The 16,580-nt window shown below is 38.0% G+C and overlaps 1 protein-coding gene across 2 annotated transcripts in view; it reads right to left on the bottom strand.

Moving 5' to 3' along the window:
- Window positions 1-16,580, bottom strand: part of LOC114650841 (immunoglobulin superfamily member 3-like) — a 92,995-nt gene that overhangs the window by 64,911 nt on the left and 11,504 nt on the right. Inside the window, exon 1 of one of the 2 annotated variants that reach the window (XM_028800731.2) lies at window positions 402-746. The exons of the other annotated variant lie outside the window; for it this stretch is intronic. The gene's annotated coding sequence lies outside the window, so the exon portion shown is untranslated. Of the gene's footprint in view, window positions 1-401; window positions 747-16,580 lie in introns of those variants that run through there. 2 annotated transcript variants of the gene reach the window in all.

Raw genomic sequence — 16,580 nt, 5'->3', positions numbered from 1 at the left:
AAAAATAATCTTACAGATCAACAAAATAATGAAAAACATAACGACATAAGTGGCACAATAGTAAAAATAAAATGTAAAACACAAAAGGGAATTTTGCTTGTGTAGTTCAGATTATAAACTACAAAATAAAAATGAAGCACTATTTCTGCAACTCCTAACAACCTTGAGCACATTCCTCTCTGCATAACAAGAACTCTTCCCTATTCTGTTGACTAACTATGTTACCTCCATGGCAGCCCTCTTGATATCAAAGTCTGCTGCCTCCTAGTGGCCCCTGCCTAACTATACCCACAAGCAGAAGTAGCCTCTCGCTCAGCAGTGAAACCCCCACACATGCTCCAGTTTTTACATATTCATTTTCAGAGATTTAGGTAAATGGTAAATTTGACAAAGTGACCCACCTAGTTGGATATACCATTGCTTTCTGCACCTCTTCACTTTAGTTAAGTTCAAAGAAGGATAATCACGTTTTTGTTTTCGGTGTACAGAACCCTTCTGGTGATGTGGCTTCCTCCAATGTTACCAAGAACCTGAAACGCCATGTCTTTCAATGTACTTGTTATTCTTTTGCCATTCTTGCTTTCCTCATGAGAAACACGACTAACAGAATATAGCAGCTCTAAGTTTTCAAGGTTTTCCATGAAACACTCCCACATGGATTACTAGCCAGGTGTAATCCGAGCCCTCCCTTATTCAGATAGTTGTTGTTACATGAGTTACGCTACATTTAATTGCTCTCACTTAGCCTAATGACTCCCGTACAAGCAAATCCCAATTCATTTCTTTCAAATTAAACTACTCTAAAGTATTGTGTCATTCAAAAAGACAATATCTTCACTGTCAGCTTTGTTTTGTGATCACTGTGGAAACCATGGAAACAAAAGTAGTGCAATGCACTGACTTGCTAACTGGGAGCGTTGATATGCCTGTTTATGTAAGTGTAAGCTGTGACTCACACACTCCATTTACATGCAAGGTTTGTTTTTTTTTTCATTCTGCTTCACCTTCTACCTGAAAAGAGCTGACTTCAAAATGTGTGCTTATATACAATGAAAGGGTCAACTTGAAAAAAAGTATTAATTTGATTCAATTTCAAAGAGGCATCTATTCTGAGAAAATTGTGGCAAATTCTTGAAGCTGACTGTTGAATCCTTAGTGTAAAATGAAGAAAAAAACATTACCACACAAAGAAGGTTAGTGAACCAATCCAGAAAGAGTGGCCTAATCATGTGGTCTCTGTGAATGATTATTGCATATAACGACTTTCTGTAGTAGCTGTCCATTTGTGTTCACAGGCACAGCCCATTTTATTTTCAAACTCCACTGGTAAATGTAATCAGTCACTCAGGGTCACAAAGTTTTGGAGTTTAAATTGACATCCATATGTTTTATAGCAAAGCGCCTTGGGCAGTAAGGCGCACTGTCTAAAAGGAGAAACAAAATGTGATAAGGAGTCAGCATTAAATATTAGCTTTTTAAACTAGTGAAACTAGATAAAAGGTTCCTTTTTTTGTTTTGCTCAAAAATAACATTTTTGTACTACAATAGCCTCTTTGAATATTAACAAAGTAATCTTAATATTGCAAAGATACAAAGTTGGTAAAGATTACCCAGGACCCAAATGTTTGCAAAAAGGCTAAAATGTATTGATTCATTCAAGTGTTTTAAGTCTCACAAATTCATGATAGAGAACTGGTCCTACCAAGCTGCCCCCAGCACAGACCCCATCTCTCTATTTTATACTGGGAATCCAAGGTTAGAAAATCAGTGGAAGGATACTAAAAATAAAAAGGTTTGATTAAATGTAGGAATTATCTTCAATACAGAGCATCTCAGGACCAATGAAAATTAAGTATAAAGAGAATGCAATTAAAAGAACTGCAAAAATGAAAATCAGTGGAAAAATGACAAGACTAAAACCCCAGCTTAACCATCCTTGGAATTTACTGGGAACTGCTCATTCACAAATTCCTGATCATCAATGTCAAACTTTTATCATTCAAAAGAAAACAGATACACTAGAAGATTCCATTTATATTGAAACATTAGACCTAGAAGGAAACCACTCAGAGGAGGTCCGTACAACAGTTGACAAGGAAGCACAGTCACGTAAAAGGTACAAGGGCAGCAGTTTGACTAAAATCCCTGGATGACTGACTGCCACTACTAGCAAGAATATTAAACTGTTTGGCAAATAGCTGCACCACAAGGCTGAGGAGTTTCGATATCCATATTAGCATGTACTGTGGTCGTAACTGTAAAAGCATCATGACTGTCAGGTGGTGTCTCCTGTAGCAGTAACAGTTAGGGAGCATTATGACATGGGACTGGCATCTTCTGAGGCCATTGTGCCCGTTTGCAGACATATCATATCGCTTTTAGGAGCTTCATGACTACAGATAGGCCTACACAAAACCAAATTTTAATAAACAGTCCTACATGTGTTTCTTTAACAATATCCTCTGTCCCTGTGTCAGTAGTTAGGTTGCTAAAGTGTGCTTATTTTTTGCATAATGTACTAAAAAACGCCTTTGCTCTATGAATCAGAATTTAAAAACAATAAAGCCAATATGCGACAACAACAGATCTGAAGACACCGCTGCTTCACAACATTCTCACAATGTCTAAAAACAATGTGAAGAGGATGAAACACAACCACGTCTAATAGTAACAGGACTCATCACCTTCTCTTTGTTTTGGAGAATAGATGGGGGCTTGTATTTTAATTCTCAAAGCTGCATCAATATTGATATTGACTTTCTTTGTAAAACTAAGAGAGCAGGAAAAGTGCTGAATAAACTGACTGAAAAAAGAAGCGTAGCATTCATTGTTGATAATTTTCAATGTTCACTATTTTGTTTGATCTCCTCTTACTGACACCACCTCTCGACACCTCTAAGACTTGGCACCAATCGCACTCTGACTGCACAAATGTTATTCTTTTCCTGAAGTTCCTGAAGTTCCAGAGTTCCAGACCACTGGTAGACAAAAGCTCATATCTCCAGATATTGTGATTGAGGTATTTCACATATGCTCTGTGGAGTTATGATCAGCAAAGAATGGACATCTAGGATGTTAGAGCAGAGGTCATCTTGCTTTTATTGCTAGCAACATGAAGCTTGTATCATACTGTCTGTGATGATGCAGGTTCGCTCCATGCTCCTATTTGCCTTTGGAGTCTCTTGAACCCACTACCATCAATACTGTAACTGAAATGAGCCAAGCAAATGAGGACACAAACATCCAGTCAAGGGAGAGGAGCAAAATTGACAGTGCTTTTATTAAAAACCATCTAACAACATTGTTAAATAGTGCAGTGCAACAATTCTTCAATAAATAAATAATCCTTAAAAGTCAAAGTGATCATGGTGATTAAAAATGTAATAAATAATATTGATAAAAATAAGATTAAAAACCGACCCTTTAAAATGGACGAGTCTCCTCTGCTTATCCACAAACAGGACCTTGCAGCTGAGGAAACATCTAACAGACAGTTACAGCCATCATTCTCTGCCAGGTTTGGTTCCCTGCAACCATCTGTGGCCCTGACTCCCACTGCTAGGCTCAGGTTCCTACAGTCCATGGCTTCCCTGCAGGATACTGCGCTGAACCTTCCTTCACCTGCAGCTCTTGCTAGCTTTCAACCGGACTTACACTGCAAGTCGCTTCATCGTGTGACACATCACTCCAGCTCCTTGAGCCTTCAGCTGAAGTAACCTTCATTCCCGAGTACTGGCTACATGCTCCCCCCAAGGGGTTCTCCCCTTGGCTGCCTGCCTCCTTTCTCTCTCACCAGCTTTCTCCCATTCATGTCTTTCTTCTCTTCATTCTTTAACCTCCACCTCTTATCTTTTTCTGCCGATCTTTTTATCTGTCCCTCTCTCATACCAGCTCTCCCTTGTATGCCTCCGTGGCACAGTGCCTCATTCTCAGACTGTGGAAAGCCAACTGAATAATCAAGACAAACCACACACTCAGGTGCAGGTGTGCTCAGTCCCAATCACCCCACCAACCTCCCACAGCCGCACATGGTCGTGGTCGCATACTCATGGAGATTGAGCTGGCTATTTATTTATTTAAAAATTGACCACTACTGTTTAGCTGCAGACCTGCTATTCCACACTGTCCTGCTATTGACGTGGGCATTTTGTCTGCTGGCAGCTTCAGCAGCAGTACAGGTAGGTGGTAAATCTAAATCTCTAAAAATCTGTCAAATAAACCTACCTGATGTGTTGGTCCTGCTCTGGTGCAGTCACTCAAAGCCAACCTAATCTTGGATGGCTAGCTGTGCTATTGTTCTGCTGAAACCTTACCTCAGGACACTATTGGGTGCCATGATCTTTTAGTGCCTGGCAATACTGGTAGTACATGAAACGTTTTATCTACACCATGCCAATGTTCCTCTCCATTACTTCTGGCGAAATAAGTGGCATTACATAATGCATAGAAAAATGACAAAGGTGTAGCCTTTGCCTTACTGTGATGTAAGCTTTGAATTGAGACCATTTTGAAGGTGACTTGACGAGGCCTTGTTCCACCTAGACTTGCTGGGTTGAAATGCACATGGGAGCTTTTGTGTCTTTGCAGGTTGCAAGGCCTTACTGCACATGCTGGATTGCTGGTCAAATTGACAACTGTTTGTGTAAGCATACAAGGCAGCACTGGAGTTCTCTCATTCCAGAAAATATTGTGTTACTTTTTTTTCCATCAGTGTATGAAGAAATGGGACACATTGCAGGGCCCTTTGTCAAATCCTTTGGAGAGGGCATCTGTAGGAGAGATATTTGGCAGTTTGAACCTTCAAGACATGTCAGAATTTTAATAATAATCACATTTAACGGAGGTAAGGGCATCACAAAGTAGCAGTAGCTGGCACTGCCATATCATCTATCTCCCTTTGTATGCATGGGTTTCCTACTGGATACTCCAGTTTTCCTCCCACACCCCAAAAAAATGTGCAGGTTGTGATTTCAACTTGGATGCTGTGAGAGTGTGACTGCAGTAGACTGGTGCCCTGTTGTGCACTGCATCCTGCTATCTGCCCTAGTCCTACCAGGATAGGGTCTGGCGCTCCAGGACCATGAATTGAATTAGGCTGTTTTGAAAATATTATTTTACTCTAAGCACACTAACAACTATTAGTGTGTTTCACACCATTGGGAAATTCTATTTTCATACCTGTCGTGTTCATGTGTGCTGGTCACTATGTAAAAGTAAAATCTTTTCTATTGCTGAGACCAATGGATAAGCATCTGGGAAACATTCTTGGAGAAATGATACTTTTCATAGGGATGCTCCACCATAGACAAACTGGGGCATGGCCAAGGCCTGAGCTTTGATTTTTTTCCCAATCCCTCATGGTGGTTATGAACGAGAACAAGAAAATTTGACCTTGAAATTGCAAATAATCAAAAGATTTCATACTTTTGTTACCTTACTTATTATTATAACCCAAAAAAAGTGGCATCCGCTGTTCTGGCCTAATTTTTAAGTAATTCTGGTTAGACTAGCTGTTATGGTTGGTGGGGTGGATGGCAAGCAATAAAGGCACTTTTTGATATCCTTATCACTTTCATCCTTTGCTCATGTTTGAACTGTAAAATATGTTCAGAATAATGTGATTATTTAAGGGTGTAAATTGGAGGCCATAACAAAATGGTGAAAATGCATTACAGTTAGGAGCAGCCAGCCATATCCCATTAAACCTTCCCTCCCCACTGAGAAAAAAGCAGCTTGATGGTCTTTGAGATTTACCACTGCTTCATTTTGAAGGGCAAACACAAATGAAGCTATAAGATGTACAGCGTTTTAAAACGTTTCTTGCAAAATAAAATCACTACACAGCACACTGCTAGTAATTAGTTTGTTCCTGAATTTAGCAGAGACATGATTGTCTACAAACTAATCAAAATATAGCAAAACCTGCAAAAACCTAATCAGAAATGGTTAGGAGGAGGTCATGAAGAAAAGCTAAAATGTGAAACATTTAGATACCAAAGATGCAGTAATATATATTTAAATAAACAAAACAGAGGATTAAATAAATTGTGAACAGTATAGCACAAAGCAGCAGCAATACATACATATATAAATGAGCAGAAAGAAAATGAAATGCTAACAATCATTGGAAGAAACTGAAAAGTCATTAAAATTAGAGTAATAGAATCATAGGAACATATGAAAATGAAAATATACACAAAAATTATACATAACACATATAATATAATCAGTAATGTTCAATGTAAGCAATACACAGAAAACATCCATCCATCCATCCATTTTCCAACCCGCTGAATCCGAACACAGGGTCACGGGGGTCTGCTGGAGCCAATCCCAGCCAACACAGGGCACAAGGCAGGAAACAATCCCGGGCAGGGTGCCAACCCACCGCAGGACACACACAAACACACCCACACACCAAGCACACACTAGGGCCAATTTAGAATCGCCAATCCACCTAACCTGCATGTCTTTGGAATGTGGGAGGAAACCGGAGCGCCCGGAGGAAACCCACGCAGACACGGGGAGAACATGCAAACTCCACGCAGGGAGGACCCGGGAATCGAACCCAGGTCCCCAGATCTCCCAACTGCGAGGCAGCAGCGCTACCCACTGCGCCACCGTGCCACCCCACAGAAAACATAAAACACCTAAAGTAATATTGTGTATTACATGTTAATCTTTCTTCATGCCCTCTTCCGAAGCTTGTTATTTTCAGAGTAAGCACCATCACAAACCTAATGTCAAGGAAATCAAGAACAGTTCTAAAAGAACTAACAATATTGTACTTTGATCCCGCTGCCACACAAATGAGGCGCTCCACAGGATTAGACTACCATGTCCTATCTGCTTATAATGGGCTAGATGTTGCTGTGCTGTCAGCATTCTTGTAGTAATCCTGATACGTGATACTTTCCCATACCCTAATTTCCCTTGCTTTGTCTTATTGAATCAGACTAAGCATGTCATCAGATAAACAATGCTCTTCTTCATAAAACACATGCCGTTTGTTTAGAGAGTTAGTCATGTCTAAGGTGTGTACACTTATGGAGGTGGATTGTGTGTGAAATCTGATTTGAGTCAGACTGAGCAGACGTGGGTGGACATTGTTGATGAGGTGTTTTACTACATGCCTGGTTCTTTGTTCACACTTGCACTATAATGCACCTGAATTTTATGTAAAAGTTATAAGGATGAATTAAACTTTGCCAAGCAAATGCATTCATAGATAAAATGAGCAATATACATAGGTACATTGCACATTATATAATATCCCTACAACACTTTAGAAGATGGAACAGCATCACATGATAATCTAATACACATGACAAAATAATAACATAAGTAGATTTACATAGTACATAATTAACACATAAACTGACATGACAATGTATAAAATTTGCTCTCAATCTCTCAAACTGTAGAAGTCAGGGCTTGAAGGCTATAGGAACCTTGAAGCTGAATCAGTTCCAGGTGCTACCTTTAGGTCTTTGTTAAATAAGCAATTCATTCTGCTCAAAAGAGTTCTCTTCGAATCATCATCTTCCTCCAAACTCAAAACGGACTTAGTAAGAACGTAGGAATAAAGTTGTAGGAGGCAGTGTGGTAAAACCTAACTGATGAGAGCTTGTGCTCAACAGCACTAGACAATAAGAGTCAGATAGATATATTTTTTTCCCTAACATTATTTAAATATATGTTGTATTTTTTGTAATCCTTGTAACACTGAGACCTATGGTCCTCAAAGACACACAGAACCCAGGGTCACTCCGCTGAGTTTGGTGCAATGTCTTTTCACTGCTATCAGTGTCACTGTAAATCTTTTCCTGACAGACATGCAGTGCACTTGATGTCCCATTTTTGTTGTGCTAACTTTCAGTAAGCTTGTGCAATTTTCACTGTCACAGAGGCATGTGCTCCTGTCAGCAGCGTGACGCTGTGCTGTTCCCATCATCCACAGCACATGTCTGAGTTTCAGCTTGATATGTGATGCCAGGCTGTGCTGCTGCCTGCTGTGAGAAGGACCCAAAGCCCCCGCTGTGCTTCAGCCATTGTAGTTTGTTATGAGGAGGACCCTAGCACATGTATTCAAGATTTTTGATCAGGCAAGGTGCACTAGTGTCACCACTTGCCATGGAAAAGGAGTGGAAGCTCAATTTCAGGGCTGCCAAAGTCCGAACATCCAATTCATAGGTTGTGTTACACATATCATGGCATAGGCTGTTAACTGAAACCAAGATCAAGCCTCAAAAGCCAAAGGTTTGTGAGTTTTTGTGTGACAGACAAACATCGGTCAGCATTATATATATACAGATTATTATCAAATTTATCAAATTATGGCAGTTTAATGGATGCAATTAGCCCACCTTCTATTGCTTGTTTTGTGCACCTCATTTTACAGCCATAAATTTTTTAAATAATATTTTGAATATTTATAATATTTTGAAACCTCTGTTCTTATGTTCAGGCATTATATGATACAGCCTGTCTTAAGATGCAATTTCATGTATGTACTTCTAATAACAATGCTTGTCAATATGTTAACATAAAAGCCATAATTTTAAGCAAATGAATTAAGCGCAAAGTACAATTTAATGCAGTTTTATGTAGCAGTAATATTAATATGGTTGTAGTTTATGATAATCGTATCCATCTGGAACACTCAAAATTCAATTTTTGAAGTACAACAAATATAAAATACACTGTTGATGGTTATGATGTTCAACTATCCATTAGTTTTATGAAAGTTATCTTAGCAGCAATGAGAGTGAGGAATAAACTAAGTGTAATGTGGGCACTAGTCCGTCACTGGACTTCTTCACACACACTATGAGAAGAAAAGTGATTTATCCAGAGAAACTCTTAACACTGTGAATGTGCAGAGAGATTCAAATCCTGTCTAATATATTAGTGGGATTTGAACCCATGTCTTCTCAGGAACAGGAGAACTACCCAGTGCACTACAAATATACTTCCCTATAATTGTATACACTGAAACTACAATGAATGCAATTTCATTTAATAGTAATTTTTTTATTACTTTTGACACAGCTTCTTTTAATTTTATAATCATACAATACTAAACTGTTTGCATTCTTAAGCATCTGTCACACTGAATAAGTCATTTCCTGTAATTAATTATACTGCATACACTTTCAGCAGAAGGAAAACTTCTATCATTTATATACACCTTGTTGATAGTAATCTAAATACCAAGGAATTGTGGAGAGAAAATAAATAACCAGCACAGCCTAAATGGCCTTAGAGAACAGCCACACCAGACATGGAAGATTTCAGCAGCAAGAGTTTGGCAGCCCTTTTATTGTATTAGGGTTGCACTGGAACTAAATTCTTTGAGGGCATCACAATTAAAAATAAATTGTGGAGGACTGGAAGGAATCAATAGAGAAGGAATTAATACATCTCCTCCAGAGTTAAAACAGCAGAAAGAGTTTCCTAGGGATGCATCAACCGTTTCTACAAATATGGAAGAGAGCCAAGAAGATACTTTAAAGAACAGACCCCAATTCTACTAAAAGATCAGCCCTGTGAACATACCAGTTAACAACCAGAGAGTACTGTGAATTGATGGGCCCATAGAATTAAAGGATAGTCAAAAGCCAGGCAAGATTTACACATTGTTAGTGGTTATCCAGCTGCCAAGGAGTTGCAGAGAGGGAATGAATGACTTGAGTGGATCAGGATGTGAGATGACTTAATAAAGGGATTTAGAGCAGTAATACCAGAGATCAAAAATTACAGAAACCGGAAGTGGTCAACCCCTTTTATTGTGTCATTACCCTTCATCCTAATTTGACAAAAACAAACCTCCAAATCTAGGAGACAAACTTGGGACCTTCTATCAGACACAATAAATCCAATTACCTCAGATATCCATCCATCCATTTTCCAACCCGCTGAATCCAAACACAGGGTCACGGGGGTCTGCTGGAGCCAATCCCAGCCAACACAGGGCACAAGGCAGGGAACCAATCCTGGGCAGGGTGCCAACCCACCGCAGTACCTCAGATATAAACATTTCAATTAATTCTTTTGCAGTGGGCAAACTTTTTAATGAGATTTAAGTGGGCGATTTAAAAATCCAATCCACTAGCACTAATGTTTTGCCATATCCACTTCAGGAGGACAAATCAGCAATGGAATCCACTGCAATAGTTTGCCAAGGTCTGCTGGAGAAGGAATGGGTTGTAATAGGCCAATAGGAAGTCCTAGTGCAGACTGGGCCCTACTACTGTACAAACATCGCATGATAACACAAAATTCCTTTTTGTCCAAATTCATTCTTTCCCACCAAAAATCTCTTTAAAAATTTAAGAAATATCTGGGTGTTCAAAAACTTCTTGAGGAGTGTGTTCATTCCAGAAATTTTACTCTAAGCTCCACAGGAACAAAAGACTAATCTGCTGGTAGCTGAGTCAGAATTTCAGAACTGGACTATTTGCTTTTCTGCTGGAATATCATTTTTTTGGTTCCCTGGTTAAACTATCTAATGCAAACATTCAAAAGAGATAATATCTTTTTGACATTTTTCTCATTAGCATGAACAAAAATTAGCAGAATTAAAGCAACTAAAAAAAAAAACACCCATCTAAGTTGTCTGACATTTAACTATTTTGGGGCTTTATTATACATGAAGCTTTTGTGATGTATCTCTCTATTATAATAAAAAAATCCTGGGACGAGATGAGACTTTTTAGCCTGGGACGAGACATGACTTTTTCAGAGAGATACTTTCATGTCCCGCGAGACGAGACTTTGTGCCAAGAAATTTAACTACGCCCGGGGCTGGAAATTAAAGACAAAGAGTAGATGACAAAGTAGAACGTCGTAAAGTGGTTTAAAATCGTTGCCGCGATGCGATACGCTTACAGAGGAGGTTAGAGATAATGAAAGTACTAAAATTCGAAAGTCTCAAAAAAATGATAGTAAAGATCGAATTAGCGCAAACAAATGGAAATTACTCGGTGAAATAACAGAACAGTGAAAAGAGATCGAATATATGGACATAGGTGATATGACAGAAGTATGTAGATATTGTTGATCGGCTAATTCGTATGTAAACTTGTTGATCGGCTAATTCGTGTTGCCACCAGGGAAAAGTAGTATTTCTTCCCAATGAAGAGGCGTATCCACGAGAATTAAAAGATTTGTTGTTTTATGAAAGTGAAATCCACATATGCAATCGGCAGAGACGCGAAGTGGCTGGCGCGTAGACCGGGCCCTGGTTGGCGAGTGAAGTAAGCAGGGGGCAAAGCCCTCCTAGTATCATTAATAAAAAGAATATTTAACCCATTCCAGCCAGTGTCTCTATTTTCTATTATTCCAAAAGTTACTTGATTGCTAGTTCCCTGACCAACATCATAATTGATTTCTGCCAAATATAGTTTTCTAGAATAAAAGGTTCAAGAATGGAGCTTGCCAGTATCTGTGAAATTGTGATAAAATTGGTTCCATTTCAATACTGGAAACCTCCACTTCAACTTCAAATTGCAAGGTAACATTTGGGTGATGGAGAAGAACAGCAGAAGTGTGCTGTTTCTTCAGTAATTCAAAAAGCCCTTTGACCCTTGGAGGTCCATACAAATTTTTTGTCCAAACACATTTTTATTGAGTCTTGTGAGTGAGATTGTTTGTAGGATGATATGACAAAACAAATTCAAAATAAATCAACTATAGTACGCAATGAATCTCCACACCACTGCCAAACTCTCAGGGGGTTTTCAATTTAAAATACCACAGACAAATGCAACATATCAAACCCAAGAGTCTTTCTGGAACTCTAATATTTAAAAATTTTGCAGAGTTTGAAAAAATTTAAATAATACCAAAATACACTAGCACAAATACAGTATAGCCAGAATATCTCATCTCATTTCTTTCATAAAATACTGAAATGACTGCAGGAGTATTGGCCAAGCCACATGGCATGACTTGACACTTGTAATAACCACTTATGGTGTTAAAATCAGTTTTACACTCATCTGCTTTGAGTACACAAATTTTAAGCATTCCACATGGTCAACTGAGATAAAAATCAGAATGTTATTTAGAAAAGAAATTAAAGGGATAGGATAATTATTTTTGACTGTTATTTTGTTTAATTCACCATAATCAATAGAAAGAGGTAACCCACTCTCTTATCTTTTTTGGCATAAAAATATGACTCTCACTGGACTAGAAGATCGTTTAAAGGACCCAGGCTTCACATTTAACTATGCAATAATCTATAGCTTGACTTTCTGGTCTAGAAACACAAATATTTTTCTTTAGGCAGTGGGACCCCAGGCAATAAATCAATGGCACAATCATAATATCCATGCCGGAGCAGCTCTGTGAATTTTGTTTGCTAAATAAAACTTGAACTTTTCATATTAGGAGGGCAACATTTCTACTGTGTTTCCTTGTATGGCCAGGGAGGATAGGAATAAGACAATGATGCTGACATTAAATATTCCATGGTGTAATTTCCAAGTTTTCCAATCTATTGGGGGTGTTTTGTGGTTTTAAACCAAGGCAATACAAGAACCAGGCATAGAATATCACTTGGAATTTAAAAAAATTTAATAGTTTACCAATGTAAAGTTTCCCTCCGAAATTTGACTGTTGTAGTCATCCTAACAGACCTGTTCCTAAGGCTTACGATCAATAGAAAGAATTTTGTGTTAACTTCTAAAGGAGTAGTTGGTAAATTAAAATCCAATCAGTGTCATTGAAGAGCTATTTTTCAAAAGTTTTAAACCCCCATCTAAACCCCGTCTTTCAGCTGTAGCTTTCAACAGATTGTTTTCAAAAGACTCAAACCACCACAACAAAAGCATAATAACCCTTCCCAAAAATGTTTGTCCAGTTCAAGTTCTTTAAATGGGACTTGTAAGTTTGAAGATTCTCTTAGCATTTAAATTTTTTTGGAAAGCATTTTTTATCTCTGTTGCTAAAGAAATCTTTTCATCAATCATGTTTAAAAAGACATCTGAGGTGACCAAACAACTTTGTTGACTTTGCGTCTCCTTCTCAGCTTTTACTTATTCTGTTATTCTAATCAAATGCTTCATCTGAGCACTTATTCCAATTTTATGGTCCAAAATGATATTCTGACTAATAGAACTTGGCAAAATAAATATGGAATTTTTTAAGAAAGGAGATGCTCTAAGCAGAATTATTGTCAAAAATTCAGGCAAACAGTTCACAACCAAAAGTCAGGATTTTCTAGTTAACTACCTCCAAAAAGAAATCCTTAAGAAAAAGTCAAAAGAAGGGTTAATGCTGAGGCCTAGAGCACTATGAACAAAACTAGAAATACCACAAAATCTTGGACTTCCAAAAGTGTGCAATATTGACCTTTATACCAGTTCCACTGTGAAGTCATACGCCAATGTAGTTAGCAACAATACACAAACTAACCCCAATCAACACAATTATGTCACAGTAATTATGGGACAGTAAGATGTTAAATATTTTTTGTGCCCATAAATCATCTTGGACTCACAAAATAGTAAATAATTGGATTTATCATACACCAAAATCCCAAAAAGAAATTTAATGAAACTAAAGCAATAACGAAAAAACTTCAAGTCATGACAGTTGTTCAGTATATCAGGAAGTGCAACCTGCTATACAAACCCAGAGTGGAATGTAGACAAGGAGATTAACTCAGAATCTTTGTATGATATTTTGGTAAATTTTCAGACTTTTAACCACAAAATATCAGGATCTTGGAACTGAAATGTTAAAACATGTGGAACAAAGAATTTAACTTCTTGCAATTTTATTCACCTGTGAACATGTAATATACAAAATACTTATTTGTTACTTGTAAAATGTAGATCTAAGAGTTTAAACAGAAGATGAGAACGCTAAAGAAAAAGAGAAGTTAGATGAAAAACCCAAATAACCTTTGAAAAATTCAGCATATTTCACTGAACTACAAAGGAGACCACAGTTGAAGTCTATGCAAAAAAACCTTTACTGTTCTTGTGTGGTTTTTAAAGCTTTTCTGATGCATAGCAGGACACTGCAAATAATTCTGAAATGGATCTCATAACAAATGCACTAACATTAGCCAAGGGGCTATGTGGTCGAGATTCATAGCAGCTACAGAGCTTCAAGAGTACTGATTATAAAGCAGCTCAGTAACATCAAAATAACAGGAAGGGACATTTTAGCACCAAGATATGAAACTCAGTCCAATGCTGAACTGATACCTAGACAGACAAGGTGTACACTGACTGTATGTTACATTTTGAACTAGATGATTGATCTTTAAAAGCAAAAATTCAGTGATATTAGAGCTATCTATCTGGTCAATCAAGAGGCAAAACATAACTTCAACAAAACAGACTATAAAACCAGCGTAATGTAAAATCACCCATTGAAACATGTTTAACAGTTTGACATATTTTTTGCCTGCTGTTAATACAGATCACTTAAAATATTGCCTCTGCACAAAATATAAGTCAGTCTTGAAGTGTTCCTTTTAGGCAGTTACAGATAAGGAAGACTGGCTCCAAACTCTAATGGGTGCTCACATTTGAAAAACAAAATGGTTACTCTTTAGAAACCTGTGTGTTTTACTCAATTAGTGGAAGACATGGATCTTCCATCCTCAAATAAAACGGAACGGGATGTCGGTTTCCTGTTGTTTTTGGTGCACATGCAATATCATTTGATGTTGGAATATCATAGCTTTGTTGGACTTGTAATGGAATATTATAGCATTGTTGGACCTGTGCAAAATTGGTTAGGATGTACATTTGTACTTGTTAAACCTGTCTCCTCCCACTGTGGTTTTTGTTTTTCCTCTTATTTGTCTCTTATTTTCAAACACTTGAGCATAAGCACTGTTAGCATCAATTAAATCTTGTAGTTTTGTAAGCAAATGAGGAGAGTTGTCTGCATTTTCAGACCTTGAAAGTCTTTGTCTAAGCACTTCATCAGGATCGATAAAGTAAAGATTGGCGTAGGCTGGAGGTTGGTCTTTACAGGGATGTAGAGCATTGATATAATGATAAACCTGATTATGAATACTGAATATGTAGGCAATGTGTCCTGAAGAATTATGAATAGCGACTCCAATGGATGTAAAAGACAAGGAGTGGTGGATGCTATGTATTTTATTTTTGCACTTCCTGTGGAAGTTGAGGCTGATCTGTTGCTTTTGTATGTGCGTCAGTGTCCTGCTGTCTCACTGTATGTTTTTTATTGAAACGACTACAGCTTTAGGCCTGCTGCTGTACTGAAGTCATGGATCATGTTGGTTTTGTGACCAAATGGTGTGTGAGACTTTGTTTTGTGGTAGGAATGTATATTTGTATAGGAAGCTGTCAGTGTTTGTTATGCCCATGTCTCAATTGATGCATGTGACACTGGTGTTCAACAGATGGCGCTGCAGTACAAACCGTGCAATGTGCTTAGCAGAGTTCAGTGTGGTCATGTCACAGTGCCTTTCCTGTCCAACATGGCCAGTGCAGTGCATGCTCCTACCACTGCTTGCCATGAGTAGGACCCAAAACGGCAATGTACTTCACAGAGTTGTCCATGGTCATGCTGCCGTGCCTTTCCCGTTGATGTTGCCAATGATTTTGTTCTTGTCAGCAATGTTGCCATGTCCACACCTCTGTGCTTTTTCAATGCCATGTATGAGTCACAATTGCACAGCTCATCAGCTTGTCGGCTGAGCTGTCTTTTCTCGCCATATGTAGGAGATGCAGCCCAATTTTGGGGCTGCCGTGTCTTGGATGTCCTATTCATGGGCCATGGTGCATGTGTTACAGCATAAATTATAAATTGAGATTATGATCAAGATGTGAAGGCCAGGGGTCTGCAACTTTTAAGTTTTTGCATGACAGATAGACAAATCTTAGAATTTTACATATAAACTGTATATATAGATGATAATGTAGCTGTAACAGCATGTCCTGCTCCTCACGCTAAGAAGGCTCTAATATTGGACAGGTGTATAGAACTTACAGTTTTAAGTGCAAAAGTAGATTGAGAAACTGGATAAATAATTTGTACTCAAACATGCTTCTATGTATATATCTTATTTGTATGCTTAGATACTTGTATATATACTTGTATACACCATATGGAATTAAATGACATATTTAAGCAGGTATTACTTTCTTGTACAAAATATTTTTAGTAAACACTCTGTCTTCATTAAAAATGCATTTTGCTTGCTTCTCTGTATCAAGAACCTTGACTTTTCTCTCGAGGTTACTCTAGACCAAGCAACATATGCTTGACCGTATGTATAAAGTGGTAACAAATACCAAAAATATCTCAAGTTTGCTCAACAATAGAGATATAGGAAATGGCATACGTGCTTGTACGCTGAAATGTATTAAAATATGCAAATGCATTAATATGGTTATAAACACACACACACATCTACATCAGCCTTAAAATCTGCATATTGGAGTTTCTGTTATGTGTTTATTACGATTTACGTGTTTATTGCATCAATTTCCCTCTGTTGCACAGAGCATTAATTTCTGGTCATTGAATTTATGTGTGAGATTCAAATTTGCGAAATCTAAAGTGTCATCCATGAGCTGTAC

The sequence above is a fragment of the Erpetoichthys calabaricus genome, chromosome 4, assembly GCF_900747795.2.
Source record: "Erpetoichthys calabaricus chromosome 4, fErpCal1.3, whole genome shotgun sequence".
Lineage (NCBI taxonomy): Eukaryota > Metazoa > Chordata > Cladistia > Polypteriformes > Polypteridae > Erpetoichthys > Erpetoichthys calabaricus.
Note: the sequence above shows the minus strand (reverse complement) of the source record. Positions and strands in the feature narration are given on the sequence as shown.